This window comes from Thermobia domestica, chromosome 2 (assembly GCF_964235325.1).
Source record: "Thermobia domestica chromosome 2, izTheDome1.hap1.1, whole genome shotgun sequence".
Lineage (NCBI taxonomy): Eukaryota > Metazoa > Arthropoda > Insecta > Zygentoma > Lepismatidae > Thermobia > Thermobia domestica.
The window spans coordinates 275,891,665-275,914,214 of NC_137455.1; the positions used below are offsets into that span (position 1 = coordinate 275,891,665).

Here is a 22,550-nt window from a genome sequence, read left to right on the forward strand (position 1 = left end):
AATAAATCTTGAATTTCATGTATGCGTGGAATACGATATTAATAACATTTGGTTGACTTTATCAATAATTCATCTTAAATTTTCAACCAATTCTGAAACAAGATGAGATTGGCACACGTTCTCTATCTTCTTCTCCAACTCACCTTCATCTTTATCATTACATAGATTTTCTATTTATATTTTGTATTACTCCTCCCTATGGCTGCATCTGGATAACTGAAAATACGTTAAAACTGTATTTCTCTGTTTACATCTGTCCAACATTACAAATTTTTAACTGTATTTGCTTCGAATTATCCAAAACATAGGTTCAAAAGTTCGATTTATCCACGATTTTTTACTATTGTTTTCAATACAGTTTTCAAGGGGAATGAACTTAAGTTCGAATTAACGAGACTCCATTGTGTGTATATATATTACAATAATTGCGGTGTAATGCAAAATATAGTTTCATACATGAAACATGTATGTGCCATTAAATATACGGTATATAGTAGGGATGGTCAATTTCGGAATTTAAAAACATCCGATTTCGAAAAATTTCTGGAATTTTTCCGATTCCTGAAAATTTTGACATCCCTAGTATGTAGCCTAGATGAAATGTAGTTACAAAGTTTGTCATATGTGGAAGTTGATCTTGGTGTAAAAAAAATATACACCGTGCTCGTTCACTCGTTTTACTATGCCGTCTATCTGCCTTTTTTGTTTGTTTTGTATGGTGTGACAACAATGAGGATAATGTTGTTTGCCAAATCACTAGTGAAGGTCAATAAAGGTAAAATAAATACTTTAGTATACCAAATAAAATCAAATTGCATTATTAGTTACAAAATTTTCTAGTGGCGTAAAGAATACACCGCCCCCGTTCTGACGTTACAGACTACAGCACCTGTTCCGAAAAAAAAAATTAAAAAATAGTTGATTAATAAATTGATTTTATTGACTTCCTAGTGGGGGTTTATCGGATACAAATCCAAGAAGTAGTTCGGATTCCACCTCAATAAGTTCTGCCTTACCTGGTCGCAATACTGAAAAGGGATATTAAATTTCACTCAGTAACTTACTCATAATGACAGGGCTCATAGCGAGTCACTTTTTTAACTAAAAGTTACTTTTTTTCAAGTTGATCACTAAAAGTTACTTTTTTTCAAATTTGTTACTAAATGTTACTTTTTTGGGAGGTAAAGTTACGTTTTCTTGTAATTTATGTTTTGCATTGGGAGTTTTCTAAGAAAAATAAATGGAAAAAGGCAGAAACTTGTTACTCGTTACTCTACTGAAAGCTTCAGTACTTGCTGCCACATGTGAAACAGTCAGCTTTTATTCTTTCTAAAGCACAGTGGATGGTTGGTGGATGCTGAAGCTCTCAAGGTGGGGTTGATAACCCTTCTGTGTCTATTCTTTCTTCTATCATAATAGTCTTTTAGTTTTCTCTCGTAATAGTTAACGCTCTGCTCAACGTTGTGTGTGTGTGTGTATTTGTGTGGTTCGTCATGTTCGTCTTGTATTATGCTTTTTGTATGTTCTTTTTACGAGTAGGTGATGAATTTGAATATTTCATGGCTTTGAGAACTTTCAATGCTAAGTTAAATATAATGTCTGGGATAAAGAAATTCGGAAATAGGCCAGAACTGGTTCTACTTACTCAGAAGCTTCTTACATCTGCTAAGTCTGCTTACCGTAACTACAAAGCATACTTAGAAAAACTAAGAAAGGAGGAAGCTCAAAAAGAAGTCGTTAAAAAAAAAAAAAAAGATGAAACAAAACAGCAAACAAAGAGAGAGGTGATGGAGAAATTGACAAAGGAAAAAAGGAGCATGATGAGATTTTGGTCACTTTTCAACTATTTACAGACCAGACCACTATGAGCCCTATAATGATCAATACTCGATGCAGTGTAACCATGGAAATAATGTGATTGAACTAATGTTTTTGAAGTTATTCGAATTGTTGGACTATGTGATGTTAGAACATCATGTCGTTTTTGAGGATTTTGTACATTCTCCATTTGCAATTTCATTGATTGTATGTATCATCTTAAAACTAAAATATCGTAAATACTGAGTGTTAAAATTTGCATGTAGTGTAATTGAACCATTGAAGTATAGAGAGTACAATGTTTACTGTACAATTTTTGGTTGTACTTGGTAAATGAAAATAGGAAACTTGAATAAAATTCGTTAGAAATAAAATAATGTACTTAATGAGGGAGTTCGTGACAACCAATCATACGGATTATTATTATTATTATTATTATTATTATTATTATTATTATTATCGTTTAGTTCGAGATTTTATAATGGATAAAGTGACAACTTCTGGGACGACGAAAGCCAAGCCCTGTGCTGCGTATTAAAGATTCAAGTATCATGTGAAGAAGCAGATTGCTGAGACAACAACTTGGCTGTGTGTGAGAGAGAAGAAAGATATGTGCAGAAAACAGTTAGTAACAAAGGGAAAAGTAAGAAGTCAATGGAACACAAATGTCAACCAGACGTCGCTAAAGCAGAAGTTTGAGTTCAACGGATGGCAAGAAAGAAGAGAGTCAGAGAAAGTGACGAACCTCTATCGAAGATCTACCACGAAGAAATGGGTACGGTGTTTAATCGTGGATTGGATTTCGTGACGGAAGTTCCGACTACAATAGCTTCAATAGAAACATGAATTATATGTGAGGCGACAAGAGCGAGGAGATCTTCGAGACCCAAATTCAAGACTGTAGTCGCTAACGCTCTCGCCTTTGGTGCGAGCGGTCCTGGTCTCGATTTCCGATGGGGATACTCGGTCGAAAATGTGTAACAGCTTTTTCAGGCCAGCCATCTTGAGTGAGGTTTTTCCTGGATTTCCCTCATTCATACTAGGCAAATGCCGGGACGGTATCTAGCATAATAATCCCAGGCTACTTCTTTTCCTTTCCCAATTCTTTCTTCCTTCTTTTGCTGGAAAATTCAAGCTTTCTTTTGCTGGATAAAGGGCACAATTGCAGCATAAAAAAAAAAAAAAAAAAAAAAACTCTTTTTGGATGAAACTTTCAAATTGGGCAGCAAGCAATTTGCTCAACTGTATACGTTTTACGCAGATGTTGGCAGTATGAAGAATGAAATCTATATCATTTCGGTAGCTTGTGCCTTCCTGCTGAACAATAAAAAGAGAACTTACGACTTCCTTTTCAATAAATCAAAGGAGTGTTTACCGGGTTGGGCTCCACAAAAGATCATGCTTGACTTTGAAGAGGTGTGTATTTTAGCGCTTGTTTCCAACTTTCCGGATTGTACGGTTAAGGGTTGCAATTTTCATTTGAGTCAATGCTTGTGGCGTAAAGTGCAAGAACTAGCTTTGGCATTTGTGTACAAAGAAAATGAAAAGTTATCCGCATGTGAAGCACTTTATTATTTCCTGGGAATACGTTGATGATGATTATTTAATAATACTGAGTACTATGCCAATTAAAGATTAAGTTACAGTATTTATAGATTACTTTGTGAACGAATGGATGCAAAATGTGAATGTGTTGATCGATGTCTGGAACTGCGAAGGGGAACGGCATCGAGCAAATAATGCCGTTGATGGGTGGAACAACAAGATCAAGAATAGGATTAACTTGCATCCATCTGAATTTCTATGTGCTTAAAACACTGAAACAGGAAGCTAACACAGTGCTTTACATTATGATAGGATTTTTCTCGGTTTAGAAGGGGAGAGAGGGAAAATGCATATGTACGAGTACGACTAGACAACAGAGTTGAAAAAAAACTGCACAGATATAAAACTAGCTCACTCAAAGATATTGTTCAGTGTCTGAGAAGTCAAGCTTATATCCAAAGAATTGGAGTGAAAACGAGGAAGCAATATAAACACACAGTAACAAGGATGAAAAGGGAAATAATTGAATAAAGAATAACAAACGATGATAAAGGACAGAGTTTCCTTCATAATTTTATCAAAGCACAATAAAAATAAATGACAAGGGGAAGGATTCCCTGCATAATGTTATCAAGGAATAATAATAATAATAATAATAATAATAATAATAATGAAATGACAAGGGAAAGAGTTTCCTGCTTGAGCTTGTAAACACGCCAGAAAAAGGAACAAGTTTGGTTCACTTTTCTGATAGAACCAAATCTGGTTCATGTGTGAGGGGAAGCTACTTTACACGATATAAAAACGAATTGTAGGGCGCAAACATCCCGATACAAATCTATAGCGGGCGCATTTTTCCCGCTGTTTGGGATAGGGCGCAAAGTTCCCACAACCTCTATATTTATGTTCGCCTGCCTTGTTTAAATATTGCAAAACGTTTTTTTTTTTTTTTTTTTTCTTCCTAATATAAAGATAACTTAGTACATTTCAGTAATATTTACTTCGAAAATATACATACTGTGAATTTACAAGTTACAACATAATGTCTTATTCCAGGAGATTGTCCTGCAAATCCTTTCTTTCCAATAGTGAAATCTGCTTATTTTTGTTAACCCGAGTAGTAGAAGTTGCTTTTGAATTTTGGAAGACTACTAATTGTTTACCTTACGCGCAGTTTTCGTAAGTCTTTTTCATTTTTCAACATTGGTACTCTTCTCATTGTTTAAAAAATTGACTTTACCGTTGCTTTGTGTCATATTGAACTGCAGAATTATATTAAATTAAATTTTTATTTTGTGATAAAAGCATAAAATTAATCAATCTTTGTCCCTTTACACAGCAATATTATTTTGCGTTGAACTTGTTTATTGGAAGCATCTGTATTAGAAAAGTAATCTACAAAAATTAGGATACCTTGTTTCGAAAACAAGAAAGGAGAACTCAGAACTAGAATTAAAAATGAATATTTGGAACGAACAGAAATGCATAGTTACCCTTTGTAGATCGATCAAGAACTTCTAAACAGTTTGTTCAATAACATTGTTTTGCGTGTTTACTTTCATACTATTAGTATTATATTAAACTTGTCTGTAAAACAATAGTAATATAAAAGGAAAGTAGAAGAAATGTATACACAATTGTGCCCGATCTTAATGAAAGAAACACAGTTATGTTCTTTTGATGAAATTACGGTCCTAGAAAATTAACTTACTTGCCTTCTTGTTAGATTATTCATTTTTAATTCATTCATGATTCCCATTGGATAATGAACAAACTCTTGTTAAAAAGTTTAAAATAGTACGTATACACTTACAAGCTACTTTCTTGTAAATCCTTGACAGTCTCTTGAAAGTAGGTTTTTCGATTAAACGTAGTGTTATAAATACAAAACTTTTTTTTAAAAATAATAATAATAATAATAATACATAAGCTACATTCGTTAATTGCTACATTGCTTGCTGCTGTAATACAAATTCATTTAGAAAGAAGTTTCCAGTAATTTTGTGAACTTAATTCCATGTATTTCGTTTTAAAATATCAGCTAATCAAAGACGTTCATGCAAATTTGGAAGGTTGATTTATTTATTAGAAGAAATTACTTGCGCAGTCTACGAACTTCTGCCAACGAGGCAGTATTTATCAATATTCTTCGGATAAAATTAAGCATTTTTGGAGACAGAGAAGTCAGACACCACACTTTCTCTGGATCATTGCTGTTTCTGAATAAACTATTTTTTACATGGCTATCTAAGAATAATAAAGGAAATAATTAGTTGGTGAGATTCCTGGAGAATAGTCAAGATTTGAATCTTCAGAATTATCCTTGTCGTATGAAAGCGATCTTTGTTCTGTAGAGAATGCTTCCTCTCTTGACCAATGCAGACTGCCTGTGTCGGAGTATGTCCTAAGCCACAGTAGCTGGGCGCAATACTTGATCGCTTGACCATCGGCTAGCATCTGATGGTAGACATCTTTTGTTCACCGAACACACAATAGCTTTAGGCATTGAGGGGTCTGATCTGTCTGGTGCTGGTTCCTCTGACGTGAACCACTGATACAACGGCTTGGAACAAGACCCATTTCTCACTGCACGTTAAAACTCTTTGTAGGAAAGAGCCTGTGTTGTGATTGAATAGTAGTGATAACGAGGAACATATGCTGAGACGTTGAAGATTGTTGTCTAATTTCAGTTCATAGGCCATCAATTAGGACAGCTTGCACATACTAATTCGATAACCATATAGTTTTATTTGCAAGTCTTGCTTTGAGTCCTTTTCAATCGCTGCTTTCGTTGATAAGTGATCGTCCTGCACGAGGTTCATCTTTCAAGAACTCCTGCCCCTATGAAAATTTTCGGAATTATGCTCCGACTATTTTTACACTTAACTACGCTCTCTCCAAACGTTCTGCTCTTGTTTTCAGTTGCTATAGCCACCTTTGAGCACATCTTGTACACTAAGCAGCCGAATAATAGATTGTTTTCTCATTCACGTTTTGGAATTATGTGACTGCAGATATACGATTCGCGCAAGTAACACGTTAACACTCAGAAATGTATGCCCTTTTTTCGTGTGTTACCATACGATTTGTGCTACGTCCTACGCTGACACGGGGTTCAATTTGACATATAAAAAAATACACGAACTTGTTTGTTTGGCTAAGCGCTACAGCGTATTTTAAAACTCCCAAATTTTAATTGAGATTCGGAAAACCATTCAAATATTTAAAATAAAAATGTATTATGCTTTCAGATCTCTCTCTCTCTCTCTCTATCTATCTATCTATCTATCTCTATCTCTCTATCTATCTCTGTCTCATATCAAATAGTATTTACATTTCCAGCTCGGTCGGTCGCTATGTGTTGCGTATGACGCCGTTAAATATATATATACTGGTATTGTGACATCTCATAACCATCTCAACAATGGAACAAAAAGGGAATATCAGTTTCTCTTCACGTTTAAGGAGAACTCCAACGGAAGTATTTGAAACGTTGAATAAGGTTCATGGGCACAATTATTTTTCTTGATACTATTTTGAATGGCATAGAAGGTTCAGTGCTGACAGTGAGTCTGTGGAAGATGAAGAACATAGGTAGGTGGGTCTTTCAGAGCTGAAATGATAGACAAAGTTCAAGATGTCATTTTAAGTGACCGATATGCAAGTTTCAGGTTAATATCAGACCTCATGGAGGTGAATAAGGAGAGTTGTACAAGTGATAACGGAGAATTAAAGAAACAGAAGATGTAGGCATAATTTTACGCAATTCAAAAGAGACAGCAACGAGAAAGGCAGTTGTCCCCATAAACCTTTTTCAACGCGTTAGAGTTCTCAGTTTCAAGTTCCCTTAGGTGCGCGCAGAACGTAATGTTCACTCTTTGCTCTATTGGTTAAACAGTTACGAGGTATAACATTACCAGTCTGCCGATCATAGTAGAAAATTCGAAGGTCACACGCAAGGTTCACCACTATGAAAAAGCTTCCTTGCCGAAACTAACTTCGCAGAAGAGAAATTAGTCTGGTTTCTTAATTGTCGCACTGTGCATACATTTTTTGTTATTTTAGTTCTATCTCCCATGATCATGTCCTGATTTCCTGCCGGAAATCGAACTCGAAATGACACGCTTCGAAGGAATTCATAAATAATGAACACAGTATTAAGCTAGGGTGTTTTATTATGAAAATATTCTGCGTTTAAGATATAGCAACATACAAATAGTTGTAGTTAAAGATAGTTTCTTGCTTTATTTCTCTGCATTGCCTAAATTATGTTTTATGTCTCATAGGAATATGTAAAAACGTCTTGGCATTATATTATATTAAAATAATTTAGGAGATTCATACCACAACTTCTGCTATGCAGCGAAGTGCTCTATTCAATTTACATCCTTGACTGGCTAGGGTAACTCTTTTTCCAGGTTACTTTCAGTGCAAGCCTAGCAAGAGGATTCATGTTTCAGTATCATCCATGAGCATCTTAGTGGAGTTTGACCAGGATCTTCCTAAAGGTACTGGATACTATCTCATCGCATTTCCAGAAGACATTCTGATAGGAATAGGTTTTGTGAACAGAATTCATCAAATACTCTATGTATCACTCTTCTTGGAAGGAAGAAAAGATGTATTAGAAGTATATTTCGGTAGTAATACTTACAGTAACAGTAAGAAAATTTGGGAATATATCCATATGTGATATTTAGTTAATTTTCATCTGTATTGTTATTTTTTGTTCACCACGGTATATTTTGCGAATTACGATTATTGTAAATTTTCTACGCAGCGTGCAGAAGAGATGAGAGAATTCGAGAAAAGCAGTCATACATAAAATACTGACAGACACATAAACAAAAAGAATTGTTACTAGTCTTTCATCTCTTCTAAAATTTGTTTTCTCGCTACTGTCATTTATATGATACTACACTTCAGGACCGTGGGAAGCTAGTTTATTGTGTTGTTGACTGTCCTTCAAATGATGTTTAATGTTTGAAACATGTTAAAAGAAACGTAGACCATAAGGTCTGAAGTACATAAGCATTCTGTGCAAATATTTCAAATTCAAGGTGTCTATCTAGTAAGGAATCTGGATTTCTAGTTCACTTGTATGGTTTTGTCTTAACAAGATTTTCTGATCTTCCATAATGCCTCTTATCAGTTTAAGCATAAGTATTTTTTGTGTTACAATCTTGAACGGATGTCACTATCCATATGAGTGTTTTGTCCAATCTTAAAAGCACAGTGAAGTACAACCATAAAAGAATTATCCTAGCTCTAGTTGTTTTTATTTCAAACGTTTAATACAAGATGTTGGCATGATAGTTTTATGAAGAAATTATTTTAGTATAAAGTTTCACGAGAGAGAGAGAGAAATGGAAGAATTGTATAAATTAAAACTGTGTGTAGTGTATGTATGTGGTTGAAGTTAAGTTTAAATTGGAAGAAAGAAGAAACATCATATTTTTCTATTTTATTTATTATTTGTCTGATTACAGTTAACATTACATGTTATGCGTAACTACTTCTGCATTAGCGTTATACACTAAATGCGAGAGATCTTCAGATAAGTTGACATAATTATTGAGATATTATGTATGTCAGATTTTATAAAATGTGGACTTACCAATTGTGGCTTGTTTTAAATGTTAACCTATTGCAGTATTTACTTTACTATTGTTCGTTTTTTGTAATATTAAATTTGTGCAAAGGAACTGTAATAGATTCTGTTTTATGTACGTATACACTCTTAATCTTAAGTTTTTATATCACGTTATACTTAAGTGTCTTGTATTCTATACTAGATTACCAGGTATGAAGTTGATATTTGTAACTTCAATTACATAATACAACAGCCTCAGGTTGTATAAGATCCTTTTTGCTACACACAAGCAGCACACGTGCTTTACATGGAGGGTAGGTGTATTGCAGATACACCATAAATATGATACATACTAGTATGTTGTAACATTCAATAGCAAGAATCTATATTTATCTGCCAACAGATCAATCAAATCTTTTGACAATTTTAGCCTATTACCACAAAGTAGAAAATCGTTCACTGCTTGAACTTCACGACTGTTATCAAGTAAAATTTGCTTTCTTTTTCCCTTTCTTTCACTTTTCAGCTTCTAAAAAATAAAGAAAATAATCTCGTAGAACTTACAAAATGCTATTAAGTATATCGATTAGAAATATTTGGATATTCATTGTATGTCGAACATTACGTAATCCTTATGTCGTGTTAGTATAAATGTCTAACAAGGAGAGATTGTGAAACAGTGAATAAGCAAAATCATAGTAGAATGCAGCGTGTTTCACGCAAAGCAGTACTACAATATTGTGTTACTTGTGTATAGTATACGTATACTTGAAAACAAAGATCGACATCAAGAACAACTTTACAAAATACGTGGAATAAACCATTACATACACTCGTTTAGAATGGAAACTCTTTAATACACACACATTTGAAAAGATTTTTAAGTCATTTTAAAGTGGTTTCTCAGTTCAAGAATGTGAATACTGTTAGAAGCGGTTTGTTAATTAATGTAGAGAAATACCTTAAGTGTGCCTATTGTATTACAATTGTCTTGTCTAAATCATTAATACACTTTTGCACCAATAATCCCTTTTCTGGTAAACGTCTTTTATATGAACTATCCATACATTCTTACTGGATATATAATCCATATTGGGCAGAAGTATTGATGAAAGTACAAGACCAGGACAATTTAATCATCATGGGTGACTGGAACGCAGTAGTCGTCTAAGGCAAAGAAGAGAATGTAATTGGGAATTTCTGCCTAGGAGAAAGGAATCCGAGAGGTGCATGATTAGTTGAGTTCTGCAGAAGCGATAATCTGACTGCAACGAACTCACTCTTCGAACAACCACTAAGAAGATACACATGGACAAGACCAGTAGACAAAGAAAGATACCAAATAGACTACATACTGGTCCGACAAGCATTTAGAAATCAAGTGAAGAACAGTTAGAGTTACACAGGAGGAGACGTTGACTCAGACCATACTTTAGTTTGATGAAGAGCAAACTCCGACTAAAGAAGAAAAGAGTGGTAGCACCAAACAAAATATAGAACACAATCAAGCTAAGAAGAGATGGAAACATGAAACGGAAATTTGCAAATGCGACAGACAAAGAGACGTCTAAGGTAGCTTTAGCAGGTGATAACATCGACTCGAAATGGGAAGCCATGAAAGCCGGGATTACAAAGCTGCCGAAGAGCACATAGGAAGAGAAACGAGAACCCAATATAAACCCTGGATAACAGCAGAAATATTGGAAATGATGAAAGAAGACAGTTCAAGATAACAAACAAAGAAGAGGAATACAAAAGGTGCAGAAATCACATCAACAGAGAAGTAAAGAAGACCAGAGAAAACTGGGTAAAGAACTTGTGCAAAGAAATTGCGAAAATTATTGTCAAATGCAATATAGAAGCGGCATATAGAAAGGTTAAAAAACAGTTTGGTGAGAAAAAGAAACGCACAGACGTTATCATAGACAAGGACGGGACAACGCTAATAGAAGAAGAGCAAATAATAAAATGGAAGGAATACATTGAAAAACTCTACGAAGGAGGTAGAGTGAATGAAGAAGAGATAGAGAAGGCAAAAGACGTCGGTAAAAATTAATTAGGACCATCAATTTTACAGTGCGAATTTGACAATGCTTTGAAGAAAATGCAACATTGTAATGTCCCAGGAATAGATCAGAAACCAACGAAAGTGATTAACAACAAAGAATAAACTATTTAATCCTGCTAATAAAATGTACATCTCTGGTAAAATACCAAGAGACTTCGAGAAAAGCAGATTAGTGCCTTCCTGAAGAGAAGAGGCGCACGGGAATGCGAAGAACACAGAACGTTAAGTTTGGTTTCCCGTGCATCAAAAATACTGTGCAAATTATCGCACAACGAATAGAAGGAAAAATTGAAGAATGCTATCGGAGAAACAGTTTGGATTCAGGAGGAAAAGGGGGAACTAGGGAAGCAATTCTGAGTCTACAGTTGATCATGGAACAGCACATCAGAATAAACAAACCAATTGTGATAGCATTTGTAGATACACAGAGAAAGCTTTTGACAACATAAATTGGAATATGTTCAGAGCATTGAAGAATCTGAAAGTGGATTACAGAGACAGAAGAATAATATACCAATTTTATAGAAACCAGACAGCTGTTATAGGAAGAGATCAGAAGGAAGCAAGGATAGGTAAAGGAGTAAGGCAAGGATGTGGACTTTCACCTCCCCTGTTGAAGAGGCTATGAAAGAATTCTTTGATAAAAATGAGAAAGGATTAAAAGTAAATGTTCGGGTTTTCAGCACAATAAGGTTTGCTGATGACATAGCATTGATAGCGGAGAACAAAAAGGACTTGCAGGAAACACTTTCGAACTTGAATTACCAACTGGAAAAAACATACAAAATGAAGATAAATAAGAAGGAAACCAAAGTGATAAAGTGCGCAAATGCAGGACAGGAAGAAGCAAACGTATAGCTAGATGGGGAGAAAATCGAAGACGTTTCCCTATTTAGGAAGTTTAATATCCTCGGACGGAAGAAGTGAAAAAGACCTAAGTTCCAGAATACCGCAGGCTAAACAAGCATTCAATAGGAAAAGAGGACTATTTACATCAAGAATGTGCCATTGGATGTTCGTAAACGATTTATTAAGACACGTGTATGGAGCGTAACGCTTCACGGATCAGAGATGTGGATATTGAAAAAAACTGAAATATCCAAGCTGAAAGCATTTGAAATGTGGTGTTGGCGCAGAATGCTGCGCATATCATGGGCCGAAAGGAAAAGGAATGAAGATGTACTAAAGGAAATTAATGAAGGACGACAGATCATGAAGACAATTGGAAAAAGAAGAAACAGCATGCTTGTCCATCTTATTCGGCACTCCGATTAGATCACAGTGTTGATAGAGGGAAAGGCATAAGAAAAACCAGGAATCGGAAGACCAAGGATAGAATATCTAGACGTAGTTACGAAGAAAAGACCTTATCAAGGTATAAAACAGCTCTCCCAAGCGAGAGAAAAGTTGTTAAAATTTCCATGTTGCCCACCAACCTATGATTGAAGTGAATAAGAAGATATATATATATATATATATATATATATATATATAATTTCATCTATACCTTCATAATCTCTCTAGTAATCTTCTTAACAAATCAATCCATATCTTCAATCTATCTATCATTTTAATCTAATCTTGTTTTCACATGCTATATATCTTAACTACGTAACGCTCTGTGTCATATTTATAAGTACTTTATGTCATGTTCCAATGTCTAACACTTCTCCCTCCTTTACAAAATCAGAACCTACACTAAAGACAAAAAATTACAACGAATATCAAATCCAAATATAGGATTTCAAATCAAATTCCTTACCTTGCAGTTCCTCTTGACTTTTCTTTCGCCTATACCTATTGACCCTCAGAAAATTGATCTGCGCCTGTATATTTTGGTTTTCAGTGTTTCGCGCAATAATTTTACCTTGTTCCTGCAGTTGATCTGGCATTACTGTAGTCTTTTGCTCTGAATGATATTTGTTTTCCTCTAACTGCTTCGGACTGATATCACTCGTAGCATTCCTTCGTCGTTCACTTCTTCTGATGTCAATCCATTTTGCGCCTACCTGTTTAAATCTCTTTGATGAAGGGACGTCTGAAGTTTCAATGGTTCCCATTGAAGGGCGTGTTTGTTTTGCTTCTATAGAATCTGACGTACATAATTTGACTCATTTGTTTCTTCCTTGCACGGCTATTGTATGCAACTCATTTTCCGTCAGTCCGTTGCTGGTTGAGATGGAACTCGAGGAAATTTGAAATATTTTGAGCACATTCCTAATACTCAAAGGTAAACTGTTTCTGTGAATTGCATCAGTATGTTTCGTAACTGCTTATGAACCAGAACAGGGGCGTCATTTCAGACTTCACTTGAGGGGGACAAGAACACCACCGACATAAGACTCACATTTTGTACTAGTATATTAGCAGACAATCAATTAAAGTATTTCTCTGCAATTGCCCTCTCCTGCCCCCTAAACGACGCCCCCGAAATCAGAAGTACAAGGAGAGTACAGTTCTGTAATTTGTTTAATGGAATCAAACCTTTGTAAAGTCGAATTCTCAACGAATTCGATGTTTTGTATGATACCTCGACGCATACTGAAACTATCCAGTGGAATGTATGAATATTCAAAATATACACCTACTTTACTTTGCAGAAAGTGTTGCCTTATCGTGTGTAGGTATTTTGTTCACAGAAAACAGTAAATCCCAAAATTTGAAATTAAGGTTTTGAAATGTTTACAAAAGAGAAGAGCAAATTTTTACCACGTATCTTAAAACATCTTCTCACCATCTACAAGCAAACAGCGTGTTAAAGCAGATTTTGTTTAGTATTAACCGATACATTGTAACAGAAAATTAAACATAGTATACAGATAACGCACGATAATAGAAATCTTACGTCTCACGGTTATGCCGGCTAAGCTAAAAGAGACAGTGATGATAAGAAATGAATGAAATGGTGGAATAAAGAAAGTGGGAGGAAACGAAAGAACCCCGAGAGAACCTCCACACACAAGGTGTTTGTCCACCAAAATGCTCACTTGGCGCTAGCTGGGATCGCACCATAATAGAAATACACCACCATGCTCTATCATTTATTTGTAGAGAAACCCGAGCAAACAAGATTAACTGTTCATGTATTAGTCCGTAATACTCACCCTGTTCGTATATTTTGCTTCAAACATGAACAATTCTAAGCGCTCTTCTCATCCTACCAAAGATATATCTTATACCGGATGTGTCAAAAGTCCGGAGCTATAAGCTGTTCCCTTGAGCCTTCACCATATTGTTAGATACTTGAACAAGGCACGAAGTGCTTGTAAATGAGGCGCATACTGATACGTTTATTTGAGAGAATAGTTTATAACATGTGAATATAAACAAGTTATAGATTATGACGAGATTATGAAAATTTAAATTGATTTAAGGTATTGTTTGAGGAAATACGAAAGGATTAATATACTTGTGAATAAATATTGTATAGAGTACAGAGTACTGAAGGGTACAGATAAAGAATAAAAGTTCACGGAAGAATTTAAGTGAATATTGTGTGTATATTTAAGTACGGGTTTCAACACATCAACAATACAGCATCGATGAGAAACCAATTAGAAGTGCTCTACGTTCCCTCAAACGTCAATGTGCACGTTTGACTTCTTTTTAAGTAGGACACGATTCCAGTGTGGAGCCAAAACGGCTGGTGCAGTTGGAAAGATTCCACTGTTAGATTGAAACTACGTATTCCCAACAACTTACCTGTCTCTTAATTTTTTGGTATCTGTACTCGTAACATAATAGTTGGCTTATGCCCCTGGACTTCTTTGATACGCTTTGTATGTATCCTAGGCAGTGTCTTACGGAGGAAAAGTAGATTGAACAAAAGTGTGTATGTAATAGCTCTTATTTTGCTTAATTATTAGCGTTCCCACTTGATTCTGAAGTCTGATTTAATTAAGAATTTGATTTGAAAATGGGAGACGTGGGCATGTGATCAAAATCTCACATTAGCATATATATTCAATTGTAAGTCCATGCTGATTGTAAGTCTATACCCCGGAAATCGAAAACAATAATAATAATAAAACTGAAATTTACTAATGAGGCTTACAAAGCATTAGGAATAAATTTTCGTCTATTTAATTGTTTAGATAGCTATCGCTATCAGATGATTCACTTATTTCTTTGTCATTATCTTCTACAGAGCACCGGCTTTTCTCTCGTTAAGCGCGTAGCTACTTTTTCGAAACTTTTTCCTATTGCACCAATAAAGAATGTCATAATGGGATAAATACGGTAAACTGTAAGTGCCCTTACATTTCATATAGTCTAAGATTGACGTTAAACTTGTAGTAAACAAAAATAGACTTTTCGAGTATGAATGCTGTTCATTCCACCCAACAAAAGATTAGATTTTACATTTGTTATAGACGGACTTTGTCTCTGATTCATCTTTGATCGTAGGCTTTTATTACTGATTTGGCAATATAAAAGCTGTTTAATGTGCATTTTCGCGAAAATACTTTTTTTTTTTTTAATAATACATAGACACATTTAGCAACAAAAAAAAAAAAACAACGAAAATAGAAAATTACTTCTAACAATGTGAATGTTCACAATAAATAAAACTTAAGTTTCACTATAATACTTTAAAAACATAAGTTTTTGATTAGTACCTCTCTGTGGATGAGTGGCCAACGCATGTGCTTTCTGTGCACATGGATTTGATTCTCGGAGGGTATATTAAACCTTCTATACACACTTAAATGGTGATTCGGTAAACTATAGTCCCGTGTCGTAAAGTTTTGATGCTCAAAAGAGACGCTATAAATCCCAGTCAATAAGGTTTTAAGGTTTTCAGTAGGAAACTGTTCCGTTCAGTTCTTTGTGTAATGAAAGATGCTTGGTGTAGGTAAGGGGTCATTGGAAATTCAGACATATTGGACGAAACAGAAAGGGAAGGCACTTGTTGCAAACATTCAGTGTGTGAAGTTCGAGTTTTATGCTTATTTCCCCTTCTTAGACTTGCATACTATGCTATGCATTAGAGTCGAAAGTCTTATAGAGTGGGTTTGTCCGTCCGTCTGTTGACATACTATCATTAATGACAATGTCCGCACATACTACTCGACTATTCAATGCCATGGGCCCTGTTTGTGTATGATTCGCAGTCTCTCCGCTCAACCGTGAAACATGGTGGCGGCTTTGTGATTCTGTGGGCCGCAGTATCCTGGTTTTCAGAGTGTTCTGTGCTGATGCTTATCGGTTGTGTCAGTGCCCGTAATTATGTCGCTATTTTAAGGGACCATGCGTAAGTTTGAGGAACATCGGGATGAAATTGAACACCTTCCCTGGTCCATTTTGGAGACACGAATCCGGCTCAGATTTCGACCTTCATCCTCTCATACGGAATTGAGTGATGCACTGAAGGCGGAATGGCGTAATATCCCACTCGCTACAATTCGTGACCTCTTTGACTCCATTCGGTGTCGCATCAGAGCCATTCTGATGGCGAAAGGGGCCCAAAGGCGTATTCATCTGCGAAGTTGTGCTTTTTTCAAGTATTTCTAGTTTTGATAACATTTGTATGTAATGGCTCGCACCGAAATGGACTTAGAGTTACACTTGATTATTTTGATTATGCATGTGCTCATCGAACGTGACAGTTGTTTCCGTCAGTTGCGGTAGACATTATAAGAGTGCAGTACACGCTGCATCAACGGCTATTCCGTATGAAGAATTACTGGAGTATGAAATCAATTACTACTTCTCAAAAAGTATATAAGAGAGAATTTGATATTCAGTAACTACCTTGAAGTATAATATTAATGTTGGAAACAGCTGAATCTTTTATGAGTAAAAGGATAAGCATCGACTAGAGCTGTCACTTCGAAAAGCATTAAATGTCTGTCGTAGATTATAAGTGTGCCAGAGAGCCACTAATTATGCTCAGTGTGCCAGAGAGCTTCGAAGAAAGCTCAGCTAGAGTATTGTGATTACCACTGTCCAGCAGTTGCTGAAACCAGACAAGGAGAAACGTATGATATAATGCTATTGATTTTAGAAGTTTATCGTGAGAAATTATGAATAGATATTGGACATTGCCTGCTTCGTGGAGAGGGTATAGTTTCATGTGTGTGGCTATATCAATTCACAGAACACAGGCTTATAGGCCGCCAAAAATTTACACGTTGTTGAACAACCTGTGAATACATTAAAAGTTGGATTTTGGTGTAGAGTACACTAGTCTTATTAATACAAACATATTCTGTAGAACCCAAGCTACCCTAATGCTAACAAACAGAAATTCCATTCCTGGCGCGCCTTTAGGAGCCAGTTACGTTGTGTACTTTAACAACAATGACGAGTTACATAGTGATTGAAAAGTTAATACATATCAAGGAACATTATTATAATTGAATTACAGGTGTTATTAACAGTAACTTCTATTAATAAATGACACTGTAGGGTACTAACAACTAGTATACCCGTTATTTGTCGTATCGTGGTTGTACAGGGTGCGTCACGGGAAATGGGCAATTTAAAACTTTCATAAAACAAACGCAGATGAAACTGATGATTTTTATTGGCCTCCACGACATGTACGGACATTGCCATTATTGATAGACATTATTAAACATTATTCCTCACTAAAAATGATGTTATTGCTTTTCTTCGAAATCTCACTTCCATCAAATTTCCTCCATTGATTTCAGTGCACATCTGCAGACGTCCATGTATCATCTCGATTCAGTTTCACTGAAAGTTTACGAAAAATGTTCTGTATGTTTTTTGTCAACGGTCCGTAGCTGTTGCACAGTCTGTATCTCGTACAGATGATAGTGTAAATTTTTTTCAAAATTCGATGCTCTGATGCTTCGAACTTGTGCAGTGTTCTTGCATGGCGTGAACGAAAGCTTCCTTTGCTTGGGTACGCATGTGGACTGGCCATTCATTGATCTATGTCAACTAAATGACAAACCTCTGTGATGTAGAAGAACGGCATCTAGTACCTCCACGAGCTTTCGGTTGGCAGTATTGCCAGCGGCTTTTGGTCTATTTTCCGTGGCACACACTTTGGCGTCTTCAATAGATTTGTAATTGTTGTTAGGAGCATGTCATTTTCTCGAGAGCAACCACTTTTCATTGTAGAACATTATTTCGTTAGTCATTCTTACACATGTCTTGTAGAAGAGTACAGGCAGCAATATCTGGATGTGGTAGTGCCCAGTAATTCGACGGTAACTAGATTAATCTTTCGGTTTCGGAAATTCGGTTCAGTTGCAGACAGGAAGGGACTGGGCATTTTGGCTGAGGAAAGGCTGGCATAAATTAAGGAAATGATGCAGCGTTTGCCTTCAAAAAGCCAGAGGAGGCTTTCGCACAATCAGAAATGTCGTATGGAAGCGTTTAGGAAGTGATGGAGAAGTTACATCTTTGTGTATACCATGTTCGCTGTGTGCAGGAAATGGACCAAAAAAAAAAAATCGTAGGGTGCAGTACATGATTCGACTATAGTGATAAAATTTTAAACAGTCAAAACAGCAGGGCTTGACATCTGAAAATCAACGTGTATGACGGGGCAGCGGAGGCTCAGTGGTAGAGCGTTCACCTCTGGTGCGTTGGATTCCTGGTTCGATCCCCGCTCATGCCAAGTGAACTTTGTGATGGACAAACAGCGTGTGCGTGGATATTGTTCCTCTCTCTCGTTTCCGTCTTTCTCTCTCCTGCCTCTCGTTTCCTCCCACTTTCTTCACTTCACTATTTCATTCATCTCTCAACAGCACCTTCTCCTTTAGCCTACACGGCATAAACGTGGGACGTAAAACTGAAGGATTTCATTTAGTTCCACCTGTGACGTGAAATACCTTGCACTGTCAGAAAATTGGATTCTGGTGTGCTTGAAAACTCAGTGAACATTGCAATGTTTTACATTACACAGTTTATTTCGCTTTTTAAAGTCAATGAGCGCGTGTTGGTTCCAGCAACACGGTGCCGTATGTCATACTTTCAGTGAAGTCATCAATCCTTGCGCGAGTTTTTCTGTAACGATGTCATTTTGAAAAGATTATGCCTCCATATTCACCAGATTTATCACCCATAGGTTATTTTCCCTTGGGAGTACCTTGATGAAAGATTTCTACTAACAGGCCATATACACTAGAGGTCCTAAAGAGGAACATTATGCTCAAGGTTAACAGTATCAATGTACAGATGCTTTCCAAAGTAGCCTCATACGTGGTGAAAAGAGCGCGCGCATGCATTACTGAACAGGGCAGTCATTTAGAGCATATGTTGTAAAGACTTGATTTTTCATCTCTACGTTCTATGTAAGGTACAATATTAAACATAAAACGTATCTTTTGTAGTTTGTGCTTTGCACCAGCAAAACATTGCTTTGATGTCCGGGACACGTTTTCTTTTGAGTTTAACATCCTGTGGTTATGCACCGAGGCTAAGGGAGTCGGTGATGATATGGTGAATAATAACAGTGGAATGAAGTAAGTGGGAGGAAATGGGCGAACGTCGAGAAAACCCATGCAGCACTTTGTTCACCACAAAATTCACTTGCGCGGGCTGGAATCGAACCAGAAATCTCACGCACTAGAGATGAACGCTCTACCACTGAGCTACCGGTGCCTACACGAAAAGAATTTTGCAGAAAATGGTATGAGTGAAATAACCATGGAGACTGGTAACAAAATACGAACAAAATTGAACAATGTTAATGTGAGAAGCAATTTCCAGAAGATTCAGTACACAGTTAATAGTTTGTACTATACTGTATCTATACAAGTAACATTTTCTACTTTTACCTACAATCTGAGCAGGGATACTACCGATCTGGAAGAGTAAGAGAATTTTAAATACAGATTTTTACTTCTCAGAACCCATTTCTCTCTTTGCCTATACATGCACTATATAAATGCGCATGTATAGTAGATGATGAATTCTCTAGTCAAGAGAAATATATTTGCTCTTTTACATTGTGTATAGACCTAGAAAGATCAGGGAATTTGTGCTGACCAAATATGTGGGAACCCTGTCCGAGGTAGCATCGGTCCCATCCAGCTCAGATCACCGAGACTACTGTATCTGTATAAGAATAGTGAGCTCAATATATTTCAGCAATACTGAGTACACTCCCACCAGTTCATTTCGTGGAGTTTGCTGAGCAGCTCGATGATACAGAACTGCGTTGGTGAAGTGTATACCACCCCCCTCAGACGTTGGACATTTGAAGCAGAATATTGCGCATGTATCAATGCTATTTTTGCAGAGCACAGTTCTGTAAAAAGCAGCCAGAAACATTTTAATAACAAGGTGAACACTGAACAACACATCACCCACAGATATTCTTCATGTGATGTTCAAGAATGATTCCACCTTCAATTGTAGGTCCAGTTGTACAAAGTGTAACCTTAGTACTGAAAACGGGCGTTAAAGTCCAACTAACCAAAATCAAATAAAATATTATCAATTTTCATATCATTCTATTTGAACAAATAAACAGATATTTGGTCTAGGAATTAATTCGTGCGGTTGGTACGCACACATTGAAGCTGTAGTGCAAACACAAAATACATAAATACCTTAAGAAAAATATTGTCCATCGCTAGAAACCACTTTCGCCCATCTGTCAGGCAATGTACGGATTCCGTGGCGAAAGAAGTCCTCATCCTTGGAAGCGATCCAGTCAGAGACCCATGTTTCGATATCTTCTGAAGAAGTAAACCGCTGTCCAATCAAATCGTTGTTCATGCAATCGAACAAGTAGTAGTCCGAAGGAGCAACGTCTGGTGAATACGGCGGGTGGGGTAAAACTTCCCATCCGACATTTTCTAAATAGGTTTTGACCGGTTTTGCGACATGTGGGCGAGCGTTATCATGTTGAACAATAAGTTTATCATGTCTGTTCTCCCATTCTGGTCGTGTTCTGGCCAGAGCTTGCTTCAAACGCATTAATTGTCGTCGATAACGTTCTCCATTCATAGTTTCACCCGGTTGCAGCAGCTCATAGCACACCACACCTTTCATATCCCACCATATGCACAGCATAACCTTTGCACAGTGAATATCTCGTTTTGGTTGTGATGGACCTGGTTCACCTGGTTCACCTGGTTTCACCCAGGCCTTTTTTCGTTTAGGGTTCTCGTAATGGATCCACTTCTCATCACCCGTAATAATTCGATGCAGAAACCCCTTTCTGCTCTGTCGTTGAAGCAGCAATTCGCAAATGGTTTTTCGTCTTTCAACGTCTCTGTCTTTCAATTCATGTGGAACCCAATGTGACATCTTTTGAATCATTCCCATGGCTTTCAAGCGTTTGGAGACTGTTGTTTGATCAACGCCTAATGCTGCTGCAAGTTGTTCCTGCGTTTGACACGAATCCTGCTCGAGCAATGCTGTCAATTCTTCGTCTTGAAATTTTTTTGGCTGTCCAGCTCGCTCTTGGTCTGCCAAGCCGAAATCACCACTTCTAAACTGTGCAAACCACTTCTGACACGTTCGCTCAGCTAGAGCATGGTCACCATACATTTCCACCAAAATACGATGACTTTCAGTCGCACTTTTCTGCATGTTAAAGTAATGCAGCAGGACACCCCGCAAAAACACTTTATCAGGCACAAATTGCGCCATGTTCACTTAACTACAAACTGGTGTTGTTGACGCTTTAATCCACTGCCCTATACTACGAACGATACGCGATGACAGGGGTTTGCAACACATGTGTGGATACACGGAACTGTGGGACGCTCCGTTCGTTGCGCCATCTCTTGTCCACCCGCACGAATTAATTCCTAGACCAAATAAATAAATGTGTTCCGTTTATATGTATCACCGTAAAATAGCCGGAATAATTCGGAATCACGCCTATAGCTCATAAAATATAGCAACAGTGCAGTAATATTGGGTATAAGATACATTGTTCGTAACATTTTAAAAAGGTATTATTAGACCCATTTATTTGTCATATCTTGAATACACTTATTTGTGTGTTCGACGTTTTGCTTTTCTACAGTAACCGTATTCTGTTTATTTATTTCTTGAAGGATGTTTGTGCCAGTTTCGCAAGATTAAAAGTTTGTATTTAGCTTCAAATACATAAAGTTACATAAACACAGATGTATGATTAGAATATAATATAGTACAGTGTACGTTTCAGTTCGATACCAGATCTCGTTGAGAGTAATTTAGTTGAGAAACCATATAATATTGATAAATATGAATGAAAATCAATCCAATTTACAAAACATGTCGTGCTATGCCAACAGTATTAAAATATATAATAGGTAATGAATGTGTAATACTAAAATTACAAAAAGCTAGTCAAGAATATAATTATTAGTGTTAATTTGTTGTATATTGGCACCAACCTAGCAGATGAAAATTTTTGAAATCATTTCTGATATAAACAAAATGTTTCCGTTCTGCAGAGAATACTGTTCGATTGCATTGCTGCTGTGGTTGTAAGTACACAATTGCTTTTTGGTTACCATAGAACTGAGGTTAAAAAATTTTCTTCTGACCTAGGCGCCACAATAATACCACTACATGCTTTGGTTTTAGATTATAGTTTCT

At 36.4% G+C, this 22,550-nt stretch overlaps 1 protein-coding gene across 2 annotated transcripts in view; it reads left to right on the forward strand.

Annotated features, from left to right (window-relative positions):
- LOC145678505 (uncharacterized) overlaps nt 1–22,550 on the forward strand; it is a 393,685-nt gene that overhangs the window by 314,804 nt on the left and 56,331 nt on the right. The window contains exon 13 of one of the 2 annotated variants that reach the window (XR_014130402.1): nt 7,782–7,871. The exons of the other annotated variant lie outside the window; for it this stretch is intronic. The gene's annotated coding sequence lies outside the window, so the exon portion shown is untranslated. The remainder of the gene's footprint in view (nt 1–7,781; nt 7,872–22,550) is intronic. 2 annotated transcript variants of the gene reach the window in all.